This window comes from Aythya ferina (assembly GCF_964211825.1).
Source record: "Aythya ferina genome assembly, chromosome: 1".
NCBI classification, from domain to species: Eukaryota; Metazoa; Chordata; class Aves; order Anseriformes; family Anatidae; genus Aythya; species Aythya ferina.
The window spans coordinates 53,351,169-53,376,001 of NC_140296.1; the positions used below are offsets into that span (position 1 = coordinate 53,351,169).

Sequence of the window (24,833 nt, forward strand, 5' to 3'; positions counted from 1 at the left end):
TGCAAGATAATGAAATTAGAAGCCATCTAGTTGAATGATAGTGATTGTTTTTGAAAAAAAGCACACTACCATACATAATGGAGTGAAATAAAAGTTATAATAAAAACTCTTCAGACAGAGTCTGCTAATAAGCTAAAAAGACAAGTGTGATCTTGAAGAATATACAAAAATAAACATTAAATCATAATAGTTGTATAATATACTGTTGCTCTTAGAATATATTTAGGAACTGTTGGTGGTTATAAAATATGAAAGTATTAAAAAAGGTCTCAAATTTCATATTCAATGAATTATTTTGTAACATTTTCTATCTATCTTCAATCACTTAATGTACAATATAATTTAAAAAAAAAGTAAAATAAAATAAAATCCTTAACAGGAGGAGTGATTCAGTATCTCTATAAGTAACTGACTTTAAAAAAAGGAAGGCTAAATTTATAAACAATAACAATTAAAAGCATCTGTTCTATAATTTCATTATTGTTTACTTGTTTAATGAAAGCCATGTCTGTGAATATTCCAAGTAGATTGCAAAAGACTAGCTATTATGTATAGCTAAGAGAGTTCAAAAGACCTGCAGTGATTTGTAACTCCGTATTATCAGGGCTTAATTGTTCATTAAATTCCTTTTGTAGTGTCCATAGGTCTTGTAGTGGAAAACTTAGTTTTGTTTGGTTGGTTGGTTTTCCCTGCTACATAGGTGTTTAAAAGGTAGTGACACATTTGATCTTTTACTTCTGCCATGGTAAGACATCCTAGGTAAGACAAAGGATCCTGTTGGTAATGTCATCCAAGGTTTTGGGTCATCTAGTTATAGATTTTCAGCAATTCTGATGTAGACCCACATTCTGAACCACAATTTCCATTTTACATTATTCTAACGGCCATTACACAAATCTAGATGTTCAATACCTCCAAATGTATCCAGCTAACATAAACAGGCTTGTCTTTTATTTCAGAACACAAAAATAGAATAAAGCATCAACCTCTATGGAGAAAGTAAATTTGTCAATGTACTCAGAAGCTTAACAAAATATAAAGATTCTTTAAAGGTTCTGACCTAGGTTTCCCTGCAAGGTAGATCTTTAAAAGCTAGTGACACATTCAGTCTTTGACTTCTGCCAGGGTAAGAAATCCTAGGTAAAACAAATAAAGTTTGGTGTATCACCTTCTCCAAGTACATTATTCATAAAATTAAAAAAAAAAAAAAAAAAAGTGATATCAAAATTCAGCATTTGTACATATTTTTGATATTTTAAACATATAATAATTATGTATATTTGCACATACAGACATGATTATCTAAATTAACAAGTAGGACACTAAATGGAACATGTTTTGTGATCACAGATGAGTGGCCAGATGAAATGTAAGCACGAAGTCTAGACAGTAGTAGTGTTCTAACCTAGACTGTCTAGTTTCATAGTTATCACAGAATTGTAGGGATTGGAAGGGACCTCGAAAGATCATCGGGTCCAACCCCCCTGCCAAAGCAGGTTGCTTAGAGCAGGCTGCCCTGGTAGATGTCCAGATGGGCCTTGAATATCTTCAGAGAAGGAGACTCTACATCCTCCCTGGGCAGCCTGTTCCAGTGCTCCGTCACCATCATGGTGAAGAAGTTCTTTTGCATGTTGGTGCGGAACTTCTTGTGATCCATTTTGTGGCCATTTTGCCCGTTGTCCTGTCCCCACAAACCACTGAAAAGAGGTTGGCCATACCCCTTTGTCTCCCACACTTCAGGTATTTATAAACATTGATAAGATCCCCACTCAGTCTTCTTTTCTTAAGGCTGAATGTCACAACTGTGCAAATATAATTATATTAAAATGCCTGGACGCAAAAATGTCACCTCAGCCTATTTACAAACAATTCCTTGCATTATAGTATTGTTACCAAAATGCCAGTGCAATATGAGCTCTTATAAATACATTCCTTCTGTATTTTATATGCCTCAATGACTCATATGTCAAAAGAAATGAAATATGTATGCTGCAACAGTGTCAAATAAATATTTTGTTTATAGAACTTTTTATGACAATAATAAAAAAATAATATTTCTTTTTAATTGGTTAATTTTTTACTTTCCTCAGTCTATTCAAACTAACAACTCAAGCTTATTTAACTTACATAAAATACCTAATAGAAAGAAAATAAATTTTAAATATGCACATATGTATATAGTTGTGTTTGTATAAAATAGTTTGAACACTGTGGTAAATATTTCACAATATGCCCAAGTTAGAAATATTAGTGTTTTTTTGTTTGTTTGTTTGTTTTTGTTTTGTTTTGTTTTGTTTTCAGAATGGAAAATCTTTTCACATTAAAATCTGACAGATGTTTCTTGTTACAGTTTTTATTAGAGCCAAAATATTATCCCAGACTTCTGTTAGATAAAGTAGAGACTAGACTTCTAGTTCTGGACTGAAAACAAGCAGTAATCAAGAACTAAGTACTTTTTTTTTGTGACAGACAGGAAATGCAAACCTGCCTGCCCATAAAAGTGCTGTCTCTCTCTCTCTCTCTTTTTTTTTTTTTTGTTTTGTTTGTTTGTTTGTTTGTTTGTTGGTTGTTTTTTTGTTTTGTTTTGTTTTGTTTTGTTTTGATTTGCTGAAATATTTAGAATGGAATCTATGTGCTATGATTAATTATTAAAGACAACTCAAAATTGGTCCCTAATTTCATCTGACCGTAGAAATAAAAGGAATGTCATATGGTTTTAATAGTGACATAAGTGCTGTTAAGTATGTATCAGCAAGATACATACTTCCCTTATTATCGTAGTCTTTTTCAGGGTAACTGTGTTAGGAATGTTCATCACATAAAGCTTAAGTTACCATTAATAGTAACGGATATCAATGATAAAGATTAGTATGAAATGTCATGTACGCCTGATTGCTTTAGTCTTATTGTAGATGTATTTCCAAGTCACATCTAATTAGATGAAACCAATATACAGTTCAAACTAACGTCAAAAATCTGCTACTATTATTAGCCATGGTATTGATATATCTATGATATATACCACAAACATATTCAAACTTTAGTACACATATATGATTACCCATGTACATTTTGACAGAATATTTTTATTTATGCCTACTGCATAGACAAAATGTGTACCAGTGAGTAGCATAGAGTGTTCATACCAAAACTGAAAAAATATAAACCACAGAAATTATTCTATTTTTTTCTTCAAGCGCTTTATTTTCCTGTGTTAGAAATCAGATTCAGATAGAGATTGTAGCTACCTGTGTAGAGTTGTCTACTTCAGGGTAAACTGAATAGCTCTCCAGACCACACTGAGTGTATTGATCAGTGATTCAGATAAGCAGACAGTAGTCCATTGCCATTTCAAGTCCCAAGGCAAACATCTGCCTTCCAGATGTGTGCCCAGAGGGTCCTGGTGCTCACATTGTACTCTGATGTATCTGGCTGGCTCAGGTAATCCTGGGTGTCTTAAATGGCACTACACAGCTATATTTAGGTAGATGAGTGAAGCACTAAGGTTTGTACGTTAGAGCTGAATTGCACCAAAGACATTAATTTGATGCACATAGTATTAGTCTTTATGAGAAGCAGATTTATCATCTTTTTTTTTTTTTTTTTTTTTTTTTAAATTAAGCATAGAATTTCATACTTTTTTAATATATATATGTAAAAAGTGCAAAAACAGTATTGCTGGTTTCCAACAGTAATATGCATAGTGTAATAACTTAGGCAGATAGAGAAAAGATCGTATAGTTACGATCTTCATAAATTCTTAAAATTCTTCATAAAATTCTTCATAAAATTAATTTAAAAAAATTCAGGCAGCTAATCTACAGAAATTTTGATGCAACTGCTATGAAAGTTACGGGGCTTTCTTGTTACGGGACATAGAAAATAGTTGGATTCATTCAGGTTGCCTATTTTTGTGTCTAAAAATATTTTAGAAGGTTTTTGATGGTTTCATTTCAACACTTCAGTTTTAAATATGAACAATAGTATTTAGTATTTAGTATTTACTGACTGCTATAGATAAGAGAGAGAGCCTCAACATCATGGTTTTAGAGGAATTTTGATTCCTGTATTCATTAATGGAAATATCAAGGAAATATGCAAAGGGCACTGAAAACAGACCCAGTATATCCAGTTGTAGCTGGTGACTTTTGTGTGTGTGTGTATTTAGGGAAATCTGGCACCTTTACACAATGATTCATTTCTTCTGAGCATCAAGAAAGGGACCAACTAAGGTCACATGGGATAAAATGCCAAGGAAAAGAGATAGAAGAAATACATGTTATGTGAATTATTATGTGACTGTGAAGTATTAAATTTTCTAAAAAACATTTTTCTTCCATAAAATGAATTTCATAAATATTATAATAACTTCTAAAATTCAAGAGCAGTTTCAGAACTTATCATATGTGTGTTTGTTCATAATACCTTCTGGCCACAGTTTTAATCAAATGAACTAATGTTTTTTACTTTTTTTTTTTTCCATTTTTTTTTTCCAACTCATTTATATAAAGAGATGTGTACTGCTTATTTATGTAGTTTAACACTTCTAGGCTAGCGACATATTAGAACTACTACAGAAGTGTAATAAAACTTAAGGATCCATAACAGTTCTGTATTCTGCATACTATTATATGAATTTATTTTATTAATTTGTTTGTTTTCAGATCAGCCAGAGGATGTTTATTTCATTATCTTTCCTTGAAAGTTACGTAAGCAGAGAGATTCCAGTCTTATTTCCCCAGAACGATCTTTCCTTTTCTTTAACACATTTATTTATTTATTTTTTTTAATCTATCCTGTTAGATAGATGGTAATATACCATCTCTCATCTCTAGAGAAAAACTTTATTTTCTATTCCTTTATATTTCCAATGTTAAAATATTTGTTAGAAGTAGGATTTTAGAAAGCTATACACACGCTTCTAAAATTGTTGTATCATCTTAATTTTGTCCATGCCAATGAAGTGCTTAGCATGGGCTGTAAAACTCGACTAAGAAGCAGGTAGACGCTTCATAACGATCTCTGCTTAATCCTGTGTTATCATGGCTAGGTCTGAACACAAATGTGACCTACATCTGTGACTGTAAACCTGAAGAATGTATTTCTCTACTGCTCCGTTTGATTCCATTTTCAACCTTTTGTTAACTGTGTGCAAATCACAGAATCACAGAATTTCTAGGTTGGAAGAGACCTCAAGATCATCGAGTCCAACCTCTGACCTAACACTAACAGTCCCCACTAAACCATATCCCTAAGCTCTACATCGAAATGTCTTTTAAAGACCTCCAGGGATGGTGACTCCACCACTTCCCTGGGCAGCCCATTCCAATGCCTAACAACCCTTTCGGTAAAGAAGTTCTTCCTAACATCCAACCTAAAACTCCCTTGGCGCAACTTAAGCCCATTCCCCCTCATCCTGTCACCAGGCACGTGGGAGAACAGACCAACACCCACCTCGCTACAGCCTCCCTTGAGGTACCTGTAGAGAGCGATAAGGTCGCCCCTGAGTCTCCTTTTCTCCAGGCTGAACAAGCCCAGCTCCATCAGCTGCTCCTCATAGGACTTGTTCTCCAGGCCCCTCACCAGCTTCGTCGCCCTTCTCTGGACTCGCTCAAGCACCTCAATGTCCTTCTTGTAGCGAGGGGCCCAAAACTGAACACAGTACTCGAGGTGTGGCCTCAACAGAGCCGAGGACGATCACTTCCCTAGCCCTGCGGGCCACACTGCTTCTTATACACATCAGGATGCTGTTGGCCTTCTTGGCCACCTGAGCACACTGCTGACTCCTTTCTTAATGAGTTAAAATTTGACAGAAAGCGTTAACTTTCTTATGAGAAAATTTTTCTCTTTTATGAGCTGTTCCTCAATTAGCCTAGTGTATCAGTCTCCTCCAGTTTGTTTGTTTGTTTGTTTGGTTTTTGTACATAAAAGTCAGCCACCAATATGGTAGCTGACACAAATACTGTGCATGTCAGCTACATACATGTATGCATGTGCAGCCTTTCATGTCTATCAGATCTGAGATAATTCAAACCTTCAAATTCATACTACTGAGTGTTTCATAGGCAATGATATATGCTCATACCCTTCCTACCATGCAGCTAGGTTGTCTTCACAACAGTAATTGAAAATATACCCCAGAAACAACAGTAAATGAGAGAAATGCATTACAAAAACTCTGTTTGGGATCTTCAAATTTAAACCATTTATGAAGTTGCGTACAGACAACATAAAAGCGAAAGTTATAAAACACAGAGCTGGATAGTAATTAATATCAAGCACAGGAAGGCTGAATATGAGAGGGTCTTTGTTTACTGTGAGGGTGACAGAGCACTGGAACAGGTTGTTCAGAAGTGTTATGGAGTCTCCTTCTTTGGAGATATTCAAATCCTGCCTGGATGCCATCCTGCGGAGTGTGCTCTAGATGACAGGGGGGTTGGACTAGATGATCTTCAGAGGTCACTTCCAACCTCGGCCATTCTGTTATTCTGTAATGTAACTGTTTACAGATAGATAGACAGAAAGATGTATGGTCCATTTGAGGTCATTTTAAAACATATCATAATTACAGAGTAGTTGTCAATCAGGGAAAACGGATGAAACAGCCTAATTCTTTATGCATACTAGAGTTACACAGTGTACATCAAAACAGGATACTCACCATCATTTAAATTGTTGTATTCGTAGATGTGGTTAAAGGAAAATAAAAGGTTCTAAAAAGAATTATTTCTTTTTATTTCAGTGAGTAAAAAATAAATAATAAATAACTCCAGTAATAATTCAAACTTTAAATCTATTTGTATATATGAAGTCTTTACATAACCATAAAGTCTCAAATCTTTCATATGTATGTAATACAGGTTGATTTTATACTAAATACTAATAGACACTAAGCTGTGTCTATTAGAGGAACACAATGTGAGGAAAAAAATCACAGAATGATTCTGTAAAATAAAATTATTCAGAATGACAGGTTGAGGCTGCAAGGTATGAAAACTGCATGTAGTCTAGTAGGCAAAAAATGTAAGCATCCATAAATTTGCTTTTTTTTTTTTTTATCTGATGATTTTCATTGAAGAATAGTTCTAAGATGCCTGAAGAGTTGTCAAATGTACCTCACAAGATTTGAGAGGATGACTGCATATGGTATATTTCACTTTTTTCGTGAAGTATCAGAAAATGCTATGGATGCCTGCAGACAGCTGTTATTTAACTATCCTGAGAGAGTATTATAGCCATAGCCGCTAACAATGCAGTTATAACTGCACGCAGTTATAATGTCTTCTTTTGCTGGCAAATTAAAATCTAAGGGCAATAGGAGCTGCTGGATTCAAAAACTTGGCAATCTCCTGGATGTCAGCAGTTAAAGTATCTTTTGTGATGTCTCAGGCCTTTAGACTGTCCTGAATATTCCAGGATAATTAAGATACTTGGATCTACATCTCAACTTGGAGAGGCATTTTTAATGTCTTTCACTAGCATCATATTGAGGTAATTTGTCTACTTTCTCGAGCCTGGCAAAGTTCTTGAACTGATCACTCGTGAGACTTTACTCTAAAGGCATAATTAGATAGCTTCTAGAAATGACAGATACAAATAGTGTCATAAATTACCACTGTCTATCAAGACATCCTCATATTGCCAGAGGAGTAGAATGTTACAACTGGACAAATACAGCCACTTTCTTGATTATAGTTGAGGTGACTTATCGGGAAGAGGTAAATATTTTGTGTCTGGAGGGCATGTAAATATGGCCTAGTAATAATAAAGCAGCAAATCTCATTCACTGTACCTCAGATATACTTTTTCTTTATAAAAATTCATGAGGAGATATCAAGTGTTAAACCGCCTGTAGCACGCTTAAGGATAGTATGCTACTTTCTGTTTTTCAGTTTGCTGGATATTCCAGTAGAGACTTCCAAATTTATAGATTTTCTGTGTCAAAATTAGACTTAGAGATTTATGAAGACAAAATTAGAGATTATATAGCCTATAAACTCTGATAAGTATTTATTCATTAAATATTTTTCTTTTTTTCTTCTCAAAGTTGTCACTTGTGACACTGTATCTTTTCTTTGCCAAAATAAATATGAGCTGGAGTTCACATTTGTAAAGGCCAACATAAAATTCTCTCTGACTTCAATATACCCAGTATTTACAACAAGTCACTGAGTCTTCCTTTCTTTCAGGAGAAAGACAGATTCTAAATGAATTAATAGATCACTGCCACACTAATAGATATTATGAAGTGTTATTTACTGTTGGTGGCAAAACTAAAACCCTGTTGAACACATCAGAGGAGGAAAAAACAGTCAAACGCTACATTTCTTCAGCTTTATCACCCAAGGAAATTTGAAGCATAGAGATTCTTTTATTTCTTTTTATCTTAGAGATTTGTTTTGTTTTCTTCTTGATGTTTTATCTGAATGTATTCAGCATATTTTCAAGGTTTCATGCACATTCAAGATTTTTCGTTTAGGTTAAAGATCATGATTATTTTGTCTATTGCACTCAGCATTTAAAAGAAGGAGATTTTAATGTAATTCAAATGGAATGGCAATGAAAGCAAATCAATCATTCTGTAATAATATTCCTAGAAAATCTGTGATTTACCAGAAATACAGACATTACACTCATTGTAGAAGATGTTATGAAACGAAACATGACATATTATTTCATAGATAGGTTTAAGAAAATGCTTTATGACAAAAGATGAGTAAATATAAGAACCAAATCAGTCTTAAACAGTACAAAAGTAAAAACATCACTAAATCTATTAAAAAAATATATATCTATTTTAATCATTTTTGCAGTTGATATTGTGCTTCAGTGGTTTGTTTTAAAAACTCAGTTGGGTTTCCTGTACAAAAATGCCAGAGAACATGAACAGCAGAATTGCAGCATTGTTAAGATTTCTGTGGCCTTTTTCATCTTCATAATAAAAGAAGCCTAGGAACCTGACCACTGCACTCTCAGGACATATAGTATTTTCTACATTTTTTTTTCTTTCTTTCTTTTTTAATACTTTTTAACTTGAAAGATTAATAAATAGTACTGCTTTGAACTGATATGTACAGAACTACATCTGCTCTACCATTAGTACTGTTCTGAGCTGCTCTGAGCAAAGACTGACTATAGGAGTGGTAGTTTGTGGTGTGTGAAACTTAAAACAATCAGAACACCATCAAGTTAATTTTTATTTTTTATTTTTTCCCCTCAAGTTTAAACTTCTTATCCAGAAGCACAAATCTGACGTTCTCACTCTGTGGGTCTCATTTATAACTTCAGGTGACCATTTTGTATTAGATTCCACTTCCTAATGTCTGCATCCTTCTATGGAAGTTGGGAAGCTTTATAGTATTCTTTCACTCGGCCACAGAAGTAAGTCACTGAACTGGCTTCCAGTACTGAAGACTATCATGTACACCCAGAAGGAGATCAAAGAAGAGCTGTGCATGCATGCTATGTGTACAAATGTCCTCACATGACAGCATGAAAGTTACAGATATCAAAAAATTCCTTGAGTTATAATTTAACTGGGAAATAAATAAATGGGGGAAAAAAATGCAATCACTGTAAATGCCATACAATTGCATGCAGATGAAGAGATCTCAAATGAGATAAGCTGTTCAATAAACACAAGAGGAAAAATGTTTAAGGTACTATCAGCTCACAAAAATGAGCTAGCTTTGGCATTTGCACTCTGAAATCAAGTGGAAAGTTTTTAGGCAGTAGCTTCTGAATCATCTCTTGAACCATCAGTGCAGTATGAGAGGCTGAAAAATCCTTCACTCAGTGTAAGCGCTGCTCAGCAACAATACAATCGTGTGTGTTATCAGCATCACCCTTAAAACACAGCATCTCCAAAACACAGCAGTAAAACAGCTACCAGGAAGAAAATTAACTCTATGCCAGCTGAAACCAGGATATTTATTACCTAATAAAGAAAAGCTTTATAACAAGTGATTTATGTTCTGTCTTATTAAAGAATGCAGAGTCCTATATACTATTCAAAGGGGAAAAAACAAACAAACAAACAAACAAAAAAAAAAAACACCACATATTTTTAGGTCTTTCTTTTATGTCATGTCTATCCTCTTCATATCATTTTAATAGTTCTTTCAGTTTTTATGGAATGAAGGCTTTACTGATTAGTCAGCCTGAAATACAGTAATAAATATTATATATGAGCTAAATAAGATGATGATTGTTTTGTTAAGTAGTTGGCTGAAAAATATGAAACTCCCCATCATGATCATCTATAGAGAAAGCACATTTGGTCTCTAAATGAACTGGAGCAATGTTTCCTTTTCCGTGTGTGTGTGTGTATTTATTTATTTATTTATTTTTTGGGGGGGAGGGCACAGTATTTACTACCACAAAAGAATTGAAGTATAAAAAATTTACATCTGGGGAGACAAAATAAAAAAAAATATTCCAGGAAAAACTATTTGGAATTTTGATTGGAAATAATGGTTCATTTCTCCCAAACTGTAAACAGAATTTTTAGATCTGCCTTTCAGCACTGGCTTCCTAAGCATAATCGTAATACAGATTGGGTTGCAGAAGAGATTGCATTCTCTCTTAGAACATATTCCCATGGTAGAGCAAGAATTAATATCAACAGTTTGCCTGCTGTTTTTCTTCTCCAAAAACACCCATTAAACAGGCTTGTTACTTGCAAATGCTAGGAAAGTAAAAGTCAGCCTCCAGATGTCCAACATGATAAGCTTCAGCATGAACCCCTGAACTACCATTATTTCCAGGGTTGTAACAGCTCTAGTTGCCCTTAGGACAGAAAGTGAGGAAAAGGTTTTTCAACTAAGACAGTACTCGTGTTAGAAAACTAAAGGCTACTGTAAATATAACTATTTGCAAATGCAAGTTAAATGCTCCTTACATTCAAGATAATTTTGAAAAATTTTGAAGTCTTTGAAGGTCTCACAACAAGAGTTTATAGTTACAACACAGGTGAAACTTGGCTTCTGTCTCTAGAACCAGAAGAACACCTGGCAACTGGTAAATTCTTTAAAAAGTTGGACCATTAAAAGAACAGTTTTCTTTTTAAACATTTAAAATTCACATTATTGAGTTTTGGATACAGTCAACTAGACTGATTTGATTTGATTTGATTATTTTAAAGAAAGCTATAGTGATAAAGTAATATCTGACTACAGATATTAGTGGGTGGATCTAAGGAAGACATTAATTAGTATAAAATTCCTAACAAACCCACAGCAGTGGTATCAGTACAGATGAGAAAGTGAGACCTTAGTGTTGCAAATGAGAATCATTATTCAAAATGTTTTCCTAAGCCAAAACATGGTGTATTCTGCAGAAGAATGACAATTAGACTTTTGAAGCTATTTCAGACGATTTCTTCCTTCATTTTGGGGCAATAGTGCATTTTGGAATGAGTTGTGAAATGTGCATGGATGGAGATGTTTAATACTTTTCAGGAGAAATGTTCATATCTTGCATCTTTTAAGGGGGTGAGAGATAGGTCAAGTTGAAGAATGACTTTATGTAATGTCTTCACAGTAAGAACATCTACATTAACACTTTATTTGGGTTGAGCAGTATGTTTTTAAAGGAGATATTATCATAATGCCACCTTTCAATGTTTTCATTACTATCATGGAAACAGTGCTGGAGTGCAGAAAGTGAAGAACTTTGGGATGAAACTAAAGTAGATGTGCTTCTGTAAATCCCTTGTGCACCACGAAAATGAACTAGAAGGAATCTGTAGAGAAAAAAAAAATAATCCATCAAACTAAGCAGAAAGTTCTTTGTTCCACAGATCCCTGCAATTGTGGTGTACTGCTTGATGATTTAAAGATAACCCATGATGTAAACATAGACATAAGCCCAGGAACATATTTACTTTGTCGCTCACAAACAGGTGGATTATTTTGAGTTGGAAAGTCCCATTTTTTTAGGAGAGAAGGTAACATTGTGATGAATCATTTGTAGTAACAACTTCTTTGTAGCTGAATCCATGCAAGGATTTTAGATGAAATTTGCAAGTTAGAGTTCAACCAACACAGGAGCTAATTTCACATCATCTGGGTAGATGTTTGATTTTCTTCAGTGGCGCTTTATATATGGGATATGTATATATACATGAGATATATATGGGATATGATTTGTTTCCTTTTTCACACTTTGAAATTGCTGAACTAATGATCTGAGTAAACTTGTCATAAAAAGTTTGTGTGTATATGTATACATAAACACAGAAAAGTATGCACACACCCACCAAGAGGATAGAAGTGTTCACAAAGTCCCGTTATCTAACCATTTTCCTTCAAGTGCCTTCTCATGGAAACATTCTTGAAGGAACTTTTTGTGGTATACATGTGAAAGAAAGCAATGTCCTCAAACAGCTGTTTCTAGGTAAAATACATTAATGCAGTTAATTAATGTTGACCTTTTAGAATATTCATCATGTTATTGCTTTTTTATCCTGAAAGTTCACTTTAAAGGAGGTGTAGCTGGTCCTGCAGGGAGAGGCTGAAAGAAATCTCAGTTGGGTTTTATTTTTATGTTAATGTTAGAAAACAGTTAGTGGTTTCTGCTGGGTAGCCTTAATATGCAAATTCATTACACATACCATATTTATTTCATGTGACTGTAAAATTTCTTATATTATATTATTCATCAGATGATTACTTGGGAGGAACACAAAAGTTATTTGTAATGTAATTGCTTAATAGTTATGCTTTAGCACATCTTCTTGCAGATAAGTGTTTTTATCCAAAACAGCAAAGTAATAATGATCCTTAAAGTAACATCAAAATCCATTGCGGGTTAATAATCTGGAGAAATATTAAAGATATTTTAATACAGCATATGATTAATTTCTTATTCATAAATCTTCAATCAGTTTGTGTAAGAATACATGACATTATTGTAGTTGTTTGCTTGAGTTTCCATGTTTTCTGTTAATACGTTTCTGGAGATCAACTGTGCAGACTTCATATGCTGTTTTAGGAAAAAGCTTAAAGTTTGCAAAAAAAGAGATGGTGCAAATCATAGTTACAGTTGACCATTTTTGTACTTGCTCATTTGGTTTTCCCGCATGAAGAAAAAGAGAGGGAGAGAGTGAGAGAAATAGAAATCTTGAAATGTAGTTTTTCTATCTTCAATAGCCAAGTTACAAACAGGTTAAAAAACAAGCTTCATTCATATGCTGTATTAAATACATCATATCATATACTAATCATTCATATACTGTATTAAAATATCCTTAATATTTCTCCTGATTATTAACCTTCAGTGGATTTTGATGTTACTTGAAGGATCATTATTACTTTACTATTTTGGATAAGGAATAAAACCACCACACCAATAAATAAATAAATAAATAAATAAAAATAAAAACCACTTAAAATCTACATGGCCTCTTATCAATATCTTCTTTAATTTCTAAGTGCTAAAATAAGCTTCCCACTGCATTTGAGGCTTGCACATTGCAAAACTTCTATCTGTATTTCTGCAGTTCATAATTTCTTTCAAATTCCTGCAGCTATCTTGGTGCTTCTTGCCTAACTAGATGGTGGCATTACTAGACTTCCCAGTTTACAAGTTACTGCAGTAGCTACCAAAGGCAAGTATAGGGGACAGTCACTCCAAAACATCTCAGCTGGGTTTATGAAAGTGTTTTATATTTGTCTATGAGGTCACATAATGAGCTAAATACATTAATCCAATTTTCATATTAATACCAAGTATATGCGATAATCTCCAGGTTACGATACAAATGTATCTATTTTTATAAATGTAAATAGAGTCACTGAAATTTCCACTCTGAAATTTTTATACAGACTCAAAAAGGAATTATTCATAAACCAGAGAGATTGTAGTCGGTCATTCAAGTACAGGAGAAAACACTGTTCTGCCACATCAGTGCAGTGCTTGCATCTCTACAGCAGCAGCAGGACAAATTTTCTTTGAGTGGGAAGGCTGTCTAAATCATCTCCTGACTAAGTCAAAGAGGTAATTAAATTTGGGAATTTGGAAGAATTGAATGTGTGCATAAATGCCAAATGCAGCCAGATAAGTAGTCTATAATAACAGTATGTTTTGTCAGTAACAAATTTGCATTAAAGATATGCAACATGAATGCAGGACAGCAGCATTCCTCAGGGTGTCTTGAGGAGCTACATATACAGAGAAATATTTTAGATTTCATGTTCACACATCTAGTTTAAGTATAGTTTACTATAAACATTAGCAAATGTTCTCTGTTTTGTATTTGCCTTTCAGGGCTTTTTATCTTAGCCTGTCTGAGTTAGGGGAAATGTTTAGGTACATCAAAAAATCCTCACTCAGTTAGGGGAGAAAGAAGGATTGAATACAGAAGCTGCACAGCTGGAGATACTTTTGCAGTTGCCTAGCTTTACAAGCTATTTTCAGTCTTGATACATGGATGTAACTTGGCCCAATCTGCAGGCTAATGCCACAGAAGCCAAGAAAGGGACTTTCGTACTCATACACAAGTGACATTTAGGAAAGGTCTTTAGTGTGAAAGTATTAGCAAGCTCACTAGAAGACTCCAAGTCAGAATGGTGCTTGCAGTTGGACATACTTGAAAATGGAAAGAAGACAGACCTTTACTAAGTGTAAACTTAGAAAAAGTACCACAGTGGAGTCTGGCTTTGTGGAATTTCTGTGCTGCTACTCTGCAACATAAACCCATTTCTTCTGGATCACATAATAGTGAAAGTGGGCAGTTTGGGAAGAGATTGGCAGGTAAATAACTAGATGTATCGAGGTATCTGTATCCCTTAACCTCAACATGAAATAGTCTGTTCTTAGGTGTCTGGTTTAGATTCCAGGAATAAGCATTGTATAAATACTAATTAAAACTCCTAATCTGATTTTGCCATTATGGTTGTTCCTGCTGTCCCGCCATTCATACTGTTAAAAGACATTTACTCTCATTAACAAAAGAAAAATACTGTTTAGGGGAATGCAAATTCAAGAAATCTTACACAGCACTTGGCCTGTACTAAAGGTAAGTACTCTTTGACTGTCTGTTAAAACTTTACACTTCCCATGGGCAGTGAAGCAGTGAATTTTTAACCTGTGTCATGCTTTTTTCTATACTTGATGATTAATGTGCTGGTAAAAACTTTATACACACTTAATCACTCATAACCAAACATTCTATGCTGCTGAAAGCTCCAGCATTTATAATTAAATGACATCAGCAGAAAGAAACCAGCTAAATCTGGAGCTAGACAGTTTGAAAGCTTAATGATGATGTTTAAATCTTCTTCCATATTGTACTGCAGCATTTCTGGTGTTCTTTATCATGAGGGAGGAAAGGGATAGTAACAACTCCTTTACAGTGTTTTCATTGGTAGGAAGAAGAAAAATAAATATATATATATAGAGAGAGAGAGAGACAGAGAGAGAGAGAGACAGAGAGAGAGACAGAGAGAGAGGTCAATGCAATATCAGCATAAATATTTTAACCAGAATGTATGTTACAAAGTACATGTGAAGCCATGGACATGAATTTTCAACAGGAGATTTTGAAGAAAATTCTCAGGAAGACAACTGTTGGTTGTGAAGATTGTTAAAAATGGAGGTGGAGAAGGTGCCAGTTTTGAGATTCTACTGTCTTATTGAGAGGATTGTCTATACTAAATTAAAGCATTAATCAGAAATAAATGAATGCCAAAAAAAAATAGCAGACACTCCCATCTACTATTCCTTAACCTGCCTCCCCTTACAAAAACAGGAATGCCTGCTCTCAAGTCACACATGAATGTAAGCTCAATTTAGAAATAACACAGGTCATGAATTTTGGCTAAATGTAGATTGAACTGTCATTTCTTATATTAATTCATGAATATATTACCTTATATTTTTTCATATTTTTTCCTATAATTCTTTGTGATTTATCATAACTCCAAAAATTAACATATCTGATATTAAAAACAAGCATTTCCTAAAAGAACATACATGAATATTTAAGAAAAAATACCTTTGGAAGAAGTATAGATGTTTTCTATGAATATTTGGAAATAAATGTTTGTATTTTCACATATTCTACTAAATTAATAAATAAATAGATCCACTTTAAAATCCATTTTTTAATGGACTTTTAATGGACTCTTCTCTTCTCTTCTCTTCTCTTCTCTTCTCTTCTCTTCTCTTCTCTTCTCTTCTCTTCTCTTCTCTTCTCTTCTCTTCTCTTCTCTTCTCTTCTCTTCCCTTTTCTCTTCTCTTCTCTTCTCTTCTCTTCTCTTCTCTTCTCTTCTCTTCTCTTCTCTTCTCTTCTCTTCTCTTCTCTTCTCTTCTCTTCTCTTCTCTTCTCTTCTCTTCTCTTCTCTTCTCTTCTCTTCTCTTCTCTTCTCTTCTCTTCTCTTCTCTTCTCTTCTCTTCTCTCTTCTCTTTCTGTAGTTGAGAAGATGTTAAGCAATAGTAGAGGAGAATAAATTGCAAGATTAACTATTTCCAGTGTTTTGTTTTATTTTTTTTTTTTATTTTTTTTTTTTTTGTGGTACCCTGAAGCAGGTATAATAGATGGATCAGTGGTCTAATTTATTAATTCCCTGAAGCTTGAAAGAGATATCTTGGGGCTAAAGAATGTGAAAGCTATCTGAAGCAATGCAGTATTCAATTATTTATTTGCCTCTCTCCTTAAAGACTGCTTCAAGTTCTTCCCATTTCTCCTATATAATTAATGGGAAGTATAAAACAGCTCAGAGAAACTTGGCTGGATTTGAAAGCATGTGCGTATGTCATTTCTTTCATTTGTCATAGCAAATAAATATGCATATGCATACCATCTTCCGCTTATTTTTTCAGCAAACGTCCTATGCCATGCATTTCATTATGTCCTGAAAGTGAAGACACCTCATTTTCCAGACAACAAGTTTAGTTGTGAGTATAGTTTGCAGGAAGATATGTCTATGTCTGTATAGAATGGATTTATAAATTTGTAAGTAGAATCATTTATAATTTGGGAGGGGGTGGAGGGAAGGAGAGGAAGGTGGTGGTGGTGGTGCTTAACTATTATTTTCACTTAGTAATACTGAGATGGACCTCAGGAACCTACATATTCTTGTTTGTTCACTCACCACAGACAATGTTTTCTAAATTACACAAGACATGAGGGCATTTGCTTGGAAAGGAAAAGTTTTAGGCATAGACTGAGGGGAATGTTAAATGCAGATATTTCACTTAAAGTGAGAGCCACCACTGCATTCTTCAACTGTTTCTTTGCTTCTGTTTCTTGGGGTGTGTGTGGGGAGGGAGGGGGGAAATGTAGAAATCAACTCATTGCCTCAAATGTAAAGTATAAAATAATTGTTGTGCCATTGAGGAAATTCCAAGTTGTTCATCCCAGTGCCCAAATAGATTCCAGATGCCATCCATCTTCTGCTTTTTTGTTTGTTTGTCTGTCTGTTAGGTTGGCAGAGTCAAGTAGTCAACAAACGCCTTACTACTAGACACTCTTTTCTGCTCCAAGGGCAGAAGAGGTGGGAATAAATAGCTACAGGTGGGTATAAATGGCTACAAGCTCCATGCTCCCAGCCAGACTGACATCAAGCTTGTGAAAGTAAAACTTTCAAAAAATGAGGGGCTAGACTTTTAAAAGTATATTTGTGCTAAAAAGTATTGTAAACATCTGAGCACAGCTCAGGAGATGAAGTTCTCTTCTGTTTCTTGCCCATGGAACTTTGGCTCCTAAATGTACAGCACATATTGAAACACAGTGACTTGTGCATCCATTCATTACAGTAAATTGTAGATAGTTGTTAGATTATAATAAACATAGCCCTGGATGCCAAGGAAGATTTTCAAAATACAGCAAATGCCCTGTTTTGTTGTCATTGTTGTTAGTGTTTAACAGATAAATGTAATGAGGAATATTTAGAACATTATAATCAGATTCCTTATTCCTGTCTATCGCATGTATTATTACTCATATTAAGGAAAAGTGTGTGTGTGTTTGAAATTCACTAACTGATTTGTAGACTCAGAATTCTGCAAGAAATATCAAGAACTAAATGGTATATTTGAACACAGAATATTCTCTGTATTTGGATTCCATGTGTAATACCTAGATAAGTAGAATCCAGTAAACATAGCATTTCACTAGCGGTGAAGTCTTCAGCTTCTAGAAATCATCCATTTCCAGTAAATAAAGACTGACCAGTCTTGTCTGAGGCACTTCTATGTATTGTTTTCGACTACAAATATTTTTTAAATGTAGCCCATAATGTTTGCTCTTATCTGATACATAAAACTAAGTATAAATGCATTCCCTTTCAGTACTGTCCTCTTCCAGGTTTGTTAGACAGTTCTGCGTAACTCACAAGATTATTTGTGGAGAGACACACATTCCATTGTAGTTTTAAGCGAGCATGCCATTTTCTTAATGGTATGTCTTTCATATTCTATATTACCTTCTGGTGCACTAAACTGAGCCTTTCAAAGGAGAAAACAGATACAAAAATCATAATATTAAGTGTAGGAAATACTTTATGTATTTGCAATACTTAAATGGCTGATTGATAGAATTCAGCTATTGCACGTATTCTATACAGAAGTTAACAGAATTATTTATTTTTCTGTGTCTGGAGCTGATTTAGCACTAGAAACCCCATAGTAAATACAATTTGCACTTGAACAGTAGTATAGTTTAAGAATGTAAGGCAATTTACTTAGAAGGCTACATGACCTGTGTGGATAACAGGTTTCTTAATGTGCATACATTAAGTAGAACTTTCATGTTGTTTTTAATGTTTAATTTACAGTCATTCAGGTCATGATGTGTGATGCTGGATGCAGGGTGAATGAGCACAACCTTCCCCTTGTGTTTGTGAGAAAGGAAAGAGTGGGGAGGAGGAGAAGTGTCTTAACAGCTGTTATTCGCTAAGATTATTTAAAAGCTGTAAAAGCATTCATTTGCCTTCAGGAGTTGTGACATATGGTCAGAAGTGGTTTGAAGATTTATTGTCATCTTTGTTGGATGAGATTCAAAGTGTTCTTTAACAAGGATCTTGTCCCTCATCATCCTTGGAAAAATCCTTCAGAAATTGTAAATCATAGAGAAAGCAGACAGAGAATAACGATTCTGTATTTTTTTTTTATATTTTTTTTTAAAGAAAGGCAGTGAGTGGGGTTGCCAGATAAAATAAAATAAATGTTTCTAGTAAAAGCACACCTTCTATTTTTACTTGCAATCCAGTTTGTTACTCAATACTATTTCATCACGTAGCTCAATGACAGATTGTTCCTTACCCAGTTAATTCAGAGTTCAGGTTCAACCTGTGCACACTTCTCACAGTGTGATTCAGGAGTAATTTGGAGGCATGGAATTCCTCAGTAAAATTACAGTTACCCATTTGGTCTGGATCTCCTTCCCCCACTAGATATCAGATGTGGATTTAACAATTTGAAGGCATGATGGGACTTTGCCACCAATAAAAGACCATTAAGTATGAAGCCAAGAAAGCAACAGGAAGGTGCCAAATGACAGGCCGCATAATCAACCAAGGTAAAGGTTAGTGGTAAAGGGTCTTAAGGCTATTGCCTGACCATAGAACCAAAAATGACCCCAACTGTGCATCCTAAAATGGTAATGGGAAAATCTTCTCCAAGCCTTTTTTTTCCAAGCTGAATCTCCATGGAGCAGTACTGTTCCTATTTTCCACTGTCTGCTGCACCAGGGAATTTAGAATAAAGCCCATCACAATGAATATTGGAAAGCACATTGATCTCAAGGTATACAAAGTATCAGTGAGATATGGCAAAGGGCACCTTTTTTATCCCTCTAAATTTTGCATAAGTCAGACTGATTTAAACTTTAGCTGAATAAAAATCCTCCAGTTTTAGCAGACTTGACAAGAATTTATTGTGTTCCAGCAAGAAAATAACACAGAAACATAATACCCAATCATATTTTTAAAGGTAGCTACACAGTATAAAGTTATGGCACTTGAACAGTAGAATTATAGTTACTTTCAGATTCAGTGTCCTTGGTTGTTTCCTGAATAACAGTAATATATCACATAAACAAGAAATCAATCATCTACATATGTAAAGCTTCTCTGAGTCTCCTAGCTGGGGTGAGAGCAGAGCCGTCACAAGCAGTAAGGTGATCACGGATGGCCACTACATTTGCTCTCCATTGGATCACAGTGGGAAGGAGACAAAAAGCATGGTGCCAACCTTGCACTTTCAGGATAACCAAATGAAGGTTTTTAGGAAGAGCATACAGCAGTAGTGATGGACAAAGAAGCCATGTAAATGTGTTTTTACCTTGGGCTTCTCAGGGCATAGGGAATCAAGTGGAAAACAGTAAAGCTGAAGACAAACTTGGCCACAGTTTGATTGCTCCCTTCAGTTTGCTGCTGTATTCACTGAAATCTGAAGGAAGAGTATCCAAACACTGTTTGAGTTGTTTTCTGTGTCTCCAGTATGGATGAAAGCTCAACTGATATTACATAAAAGCAAAGCCACTTCTTCTAACATTTGTTCACCATGCAAGACAAAACAAAATTTTATGGTTGAACAGAAACTTCTTCATCAAATATTCAAGAAGATTCTGGCTAAATGGGTGTTAGCAAATTAATCCTGTCCTGAGACATTCTTGTGTGGTGGGTCCATCAGGCCTTTCTGTGCTATTCAGATCTCTTTGCCTCCAGATACTGCTGGGTGGAACATACTTATGGGCATGGTGGCTACTACATAATACTTTTAACACCATTTTGGCAAAACTGCCACTGCAGGGAAGAAAAATTCTCCTTAATTCTCCTTAATTCTCCTTCAGGTTTCATTTTCTGAAGTTTTTGCCTGCCTGCTTCAAATGCCCTAAGTTTTCTACAGAGCTTCATTCTTCTTGGCAGGAACTTTGTTTTCCTGACAGCAAGACCTTCCTAACCCTCAGACTGTATTTTTAAGTTTGGACTTGCATAAATTTGCATAAATCCACCAATACCAGGCCTGCCATCTGCTTGTACTGTTATCATTGTATGGCAGGAACAACACAAATGTTCAAAACATAACTGCCAAGCCTGTCTGAGAAACTTTTCTCTCTCACACAGAGGCCACTGAAATGCAGCAACTTGAAAACAGAATTCCAGGCATGAACACCACCTACCACAGTGAGAAATGTCCCCTTTCACTCTACTGAAAGGTTCAGACAAGGCAACATCATTCTTAGAGGCATGTAGTGGTTGGGAGTGCTACCAGTAAGGAGAAGCAAAGTGGTATAAGTCCTCATGGACTGCCTCTTGTACTCCTGGTTGTGCTATCATAAAATCCCCTGCCTGTTGTTGGCTGAATAATGGACAAGGTAACCACCTGTGCCCCTGAAGAGAACTGTTTTCCTTACACTCAGCTTCAAGCTGGGACTGAGGTATAGAATTAAGGAAGGGAAATGTAAATACATACATAGGTTTCCACTTCAGAATGGAAGGGGACGCAAGGAGGAAAGGTGAGTTATTCAAGACTATAGTGAAGCAGATTTGGCCTTTTTGTGAAAAATGTATTGATACAAGACCACGTATGTTGCCTCAGAAATTGCTCTAATATTTCACAGTATTATTCACATTTTCTGAGATGCAGAACTAAGCCCTAACAGTTTTCTGAATCACTTAAGATCTGCTTGTAATTAATGCTGATTTAAATTCCTGAGGAATTTGGTAACAAAACTTTCACAGGTAGAGAGTGTCCCTTTTTATTTTTATTATTATTATTTTCTTATTTTTTTAAAGCAAATCTTAGTCACTCTTTTTTAATTTTTATGTGATTCACTGAAGTACTACTGTCCCTGACTTATATTAAACTTATTGATAAAATAATTAGAATTTCAGGTACTCCAGTGACCCTTAGACCCTTAATAACTTTCCTTTTTTTATTTTTTTTTCTCTTTTTTCTTTTTTTCCTAACTGTCTGTGTTTTGAATACAAAGCCAAGGCATATAGATGACACATAACAGCACAAACATCTTATTAGGGATTTCAAATATCCTGTGTCATGTACAGTTATTGTCTCATTAAATGACTCATAAAAACTAGTTTGAAGTAGACACAGTATATAATGAATTTATAGTTTATCCTAATGAAATGCTGTTCTTCAGATATAATTTCTTAATTGAGCCCTCGGCTAAGGACAGCTCAGTAGGGGGCTAATTGTAGCGGTACTACTAGGATGAAAAGTGGTTGCTTTCCCTTATGGGAAAGTTTGTGTAGCCTAATAGGTCAAGATGGTAGAGCACTGTTTGGTAGTCTGCAAACAGCAGCTTTTTTCTTAGAAGTCAATGTAGATGATTTTGATTAAATTTTTGAAATATCTTTCACATATTTACCATTGCTTCCACAGGGTAATTCCAGTGGATAGGACAAATGGCCTATTCAACTTATTTTAAGATATTGCATTGCAAATGTCAAAATGCATGAGACTAATATACAATGTGGGTGAAGGAACTGTTGCTTCTAAAAGGAAATCAATATATAATAACCACTAGCATCAAACTTTTATTCAGCATAATGGAGGATAACATTTTCAAGGTGCCTACAACACAGCTGCAAAACGCATTCACGCGGCATGCCTAGAATAGGTGCTATAGCTAATCTTGCCATTCAAGTTACATAGTACTAGTTTGACCATTTTTGGGTTTACACAGTGAGCTTAAAATGTGAAAGTAGATCAAAGTGAAACTTTATTTGCAGTTATACAAAAGCAGTTACTTTCATGCATACTTTCTAAGGAGGTACCATTTCTATTTCCCGATGAGCAGAATAGCATAGAATCTCTGGGTCTAGGGTAACAAGCAGGTTGTAGAAACCTGAATCACGTGGATTAGAGAATATTAGGACAGTTTTTTGGCTTAATTCTTAACTGCTAATGCAGCTATTAGAGCATTGCACAGCAAGGTCAAGGAAGAGTGTTTTATTGCTTCTTTTTCTATATTGAAGATGTATATTTATCTCAAGATGTATATTTATCTCAAAAGAGCAAAGGTCAAGCAGATATGTGTTCGAATTCTTAGCTATTCATTAAAGTCTTTGATGTTGGGTTTTGAAATTATTTTGCATGATTTTGTTGCCACTACATCTAATTTGTTTTATTGTTAATTTAGGGAATGGTTAAAATGGCACTCTCGATAAAGCATTAATTTCCCATTAAATGTTGACAGAAGTTGTAGTATATAGTGTAATGTTAATGAAAAAATACTTGTATGTGTCTTTCTAACATTACCCGTAGTTCATTGTTATTCTACAACTATGATGTCTACATGGTGGAAGAATTAATGTTTAGAATGGGATTAGGTCACATGGATCTTTATGGCAGCTTTTGTGCCAAAGCACTATCTTTATCTCTAAGAAATTTTAAAAGACAGTAACGAAGTGTGAGAATAAATAAATAAATAAAATAAAATAAAATAAAATAAAATAAAATAAAATAAAATAAAAGCTTCCCAATATGCAAACTGTCTCACAGAATATTCCTTCTTTTTATTGGTTTGGTTCTGATAGAATTATCTATTTATTTACTTATTTACTCAGAACTATTTATAGTTATATCTTGTTGGAGAAATTTTGACTTTCTTTTGTGTAACAAAATGTTGTTAAATTAGGTCTTTCAGATATATCTTAAATTTATCTTTTATTTCTTATTAGAGGGCTTAAAAAGAGAAAAAGTCTGATAAAATATAGGACCAATCACAGGTTAGAATGAAGAGGTAATTTTCAGAACACAATATATAATCTGAAGTAAATATGAAAATGTAAATAAATAAATAGAAACACCAAAAATGAGAAATCACAGAAATGCAGTGCACAGTGTTATATTATAATCCTAGAATTCCAGTTTTACCTCAGAGATACAATTAACTGTCTTTTTTGTCTCTGTTTTATAAACAATAAAACACGTAATTCTTACTAAGGACAGACAAAAGTCTTAGAAAAAAACTAAATTGCCTAAGTATACATACATAAATACATATTTTATATTGATGGAAGCATGAATAATGAAGTAGCTTAAGTTGGAGATAAAAAAAAAAAAAAAAAAAAACAATTGAAAAAAAAAAATAAAAAAGGCAAATTAAAAACAGGTTGGTTTTTGTTTTATTGTTGCCAGCCTTCTTCTGACTTCACCAAAAAGCTCTGAGGGTTCATTATGTAAATTTTAGATCATATGTAATTTTGAGGAATTGGTATGGCTCCCTAGTCACTTGATTTAGATGTTAGTAAAGCCCATGGTGACTTAGTGTTTGACCATCCAGTTTAAAGAAATTTGAAGGTAACAAATGTATGAAAAACCTCCTTGGTGCCCAGGCCTAACTGTGATGAGCTTTGGAGATACTGGTTTTGAAGCAAAACCATTACTTTTCAAAAGCATGAAAAACAAACTGATATGCAGGTCTCTACAATATATTCTAGGTATGAGTAACCCTGTCAGATTTACTCTTTCAGCTTTCAGCCGACTACTTAAGGAAAGGGATATTAATTCATTTTTAATGTTAGGAAAATACAGTCATTAAAAAGCAGATAACATAAAATGCCAGAAATGCTTTTAACATTACACGAAGTGCTCTACTTGCCTAAATAGCTTGCTACTTTCAGAGATCTAGATATGCTGAGGTATTAAATATTAAAATAGAGGTTGCTTTCTGAAATGCAGTGTTTCGTATCAGAAAAACAGTTTGAACAAGCAGTGCTGTTGTATAATGCATGGTGTTGCTAATAAGAGAGTGTAGCAAAACCATTTTTCATGCTGTAAGAGTGACTAGTGTTTTGAATAAGAAATATTCTCTGTTCTTGTTTTCTTAACATATATATAACAGTGCATGTGATTATGAG

General features: G+C 34.4%; 1 protein-coding gene across 1 annotated transcript in view; it reads left to right on the top strand.

The window, feature by feature from the left end:
• GPC6 (glypican 6) overlaps nucleotides 1-24,833 on the top strand; it is a gene marked incomplete at its 5' end in the record, with an annotated part of 825,666 nt that overhangs the window by 163,935 nt on the left and 636,898 nt on the right. The gene's annotated exons all lie outside the window — the stretch shown is intronic.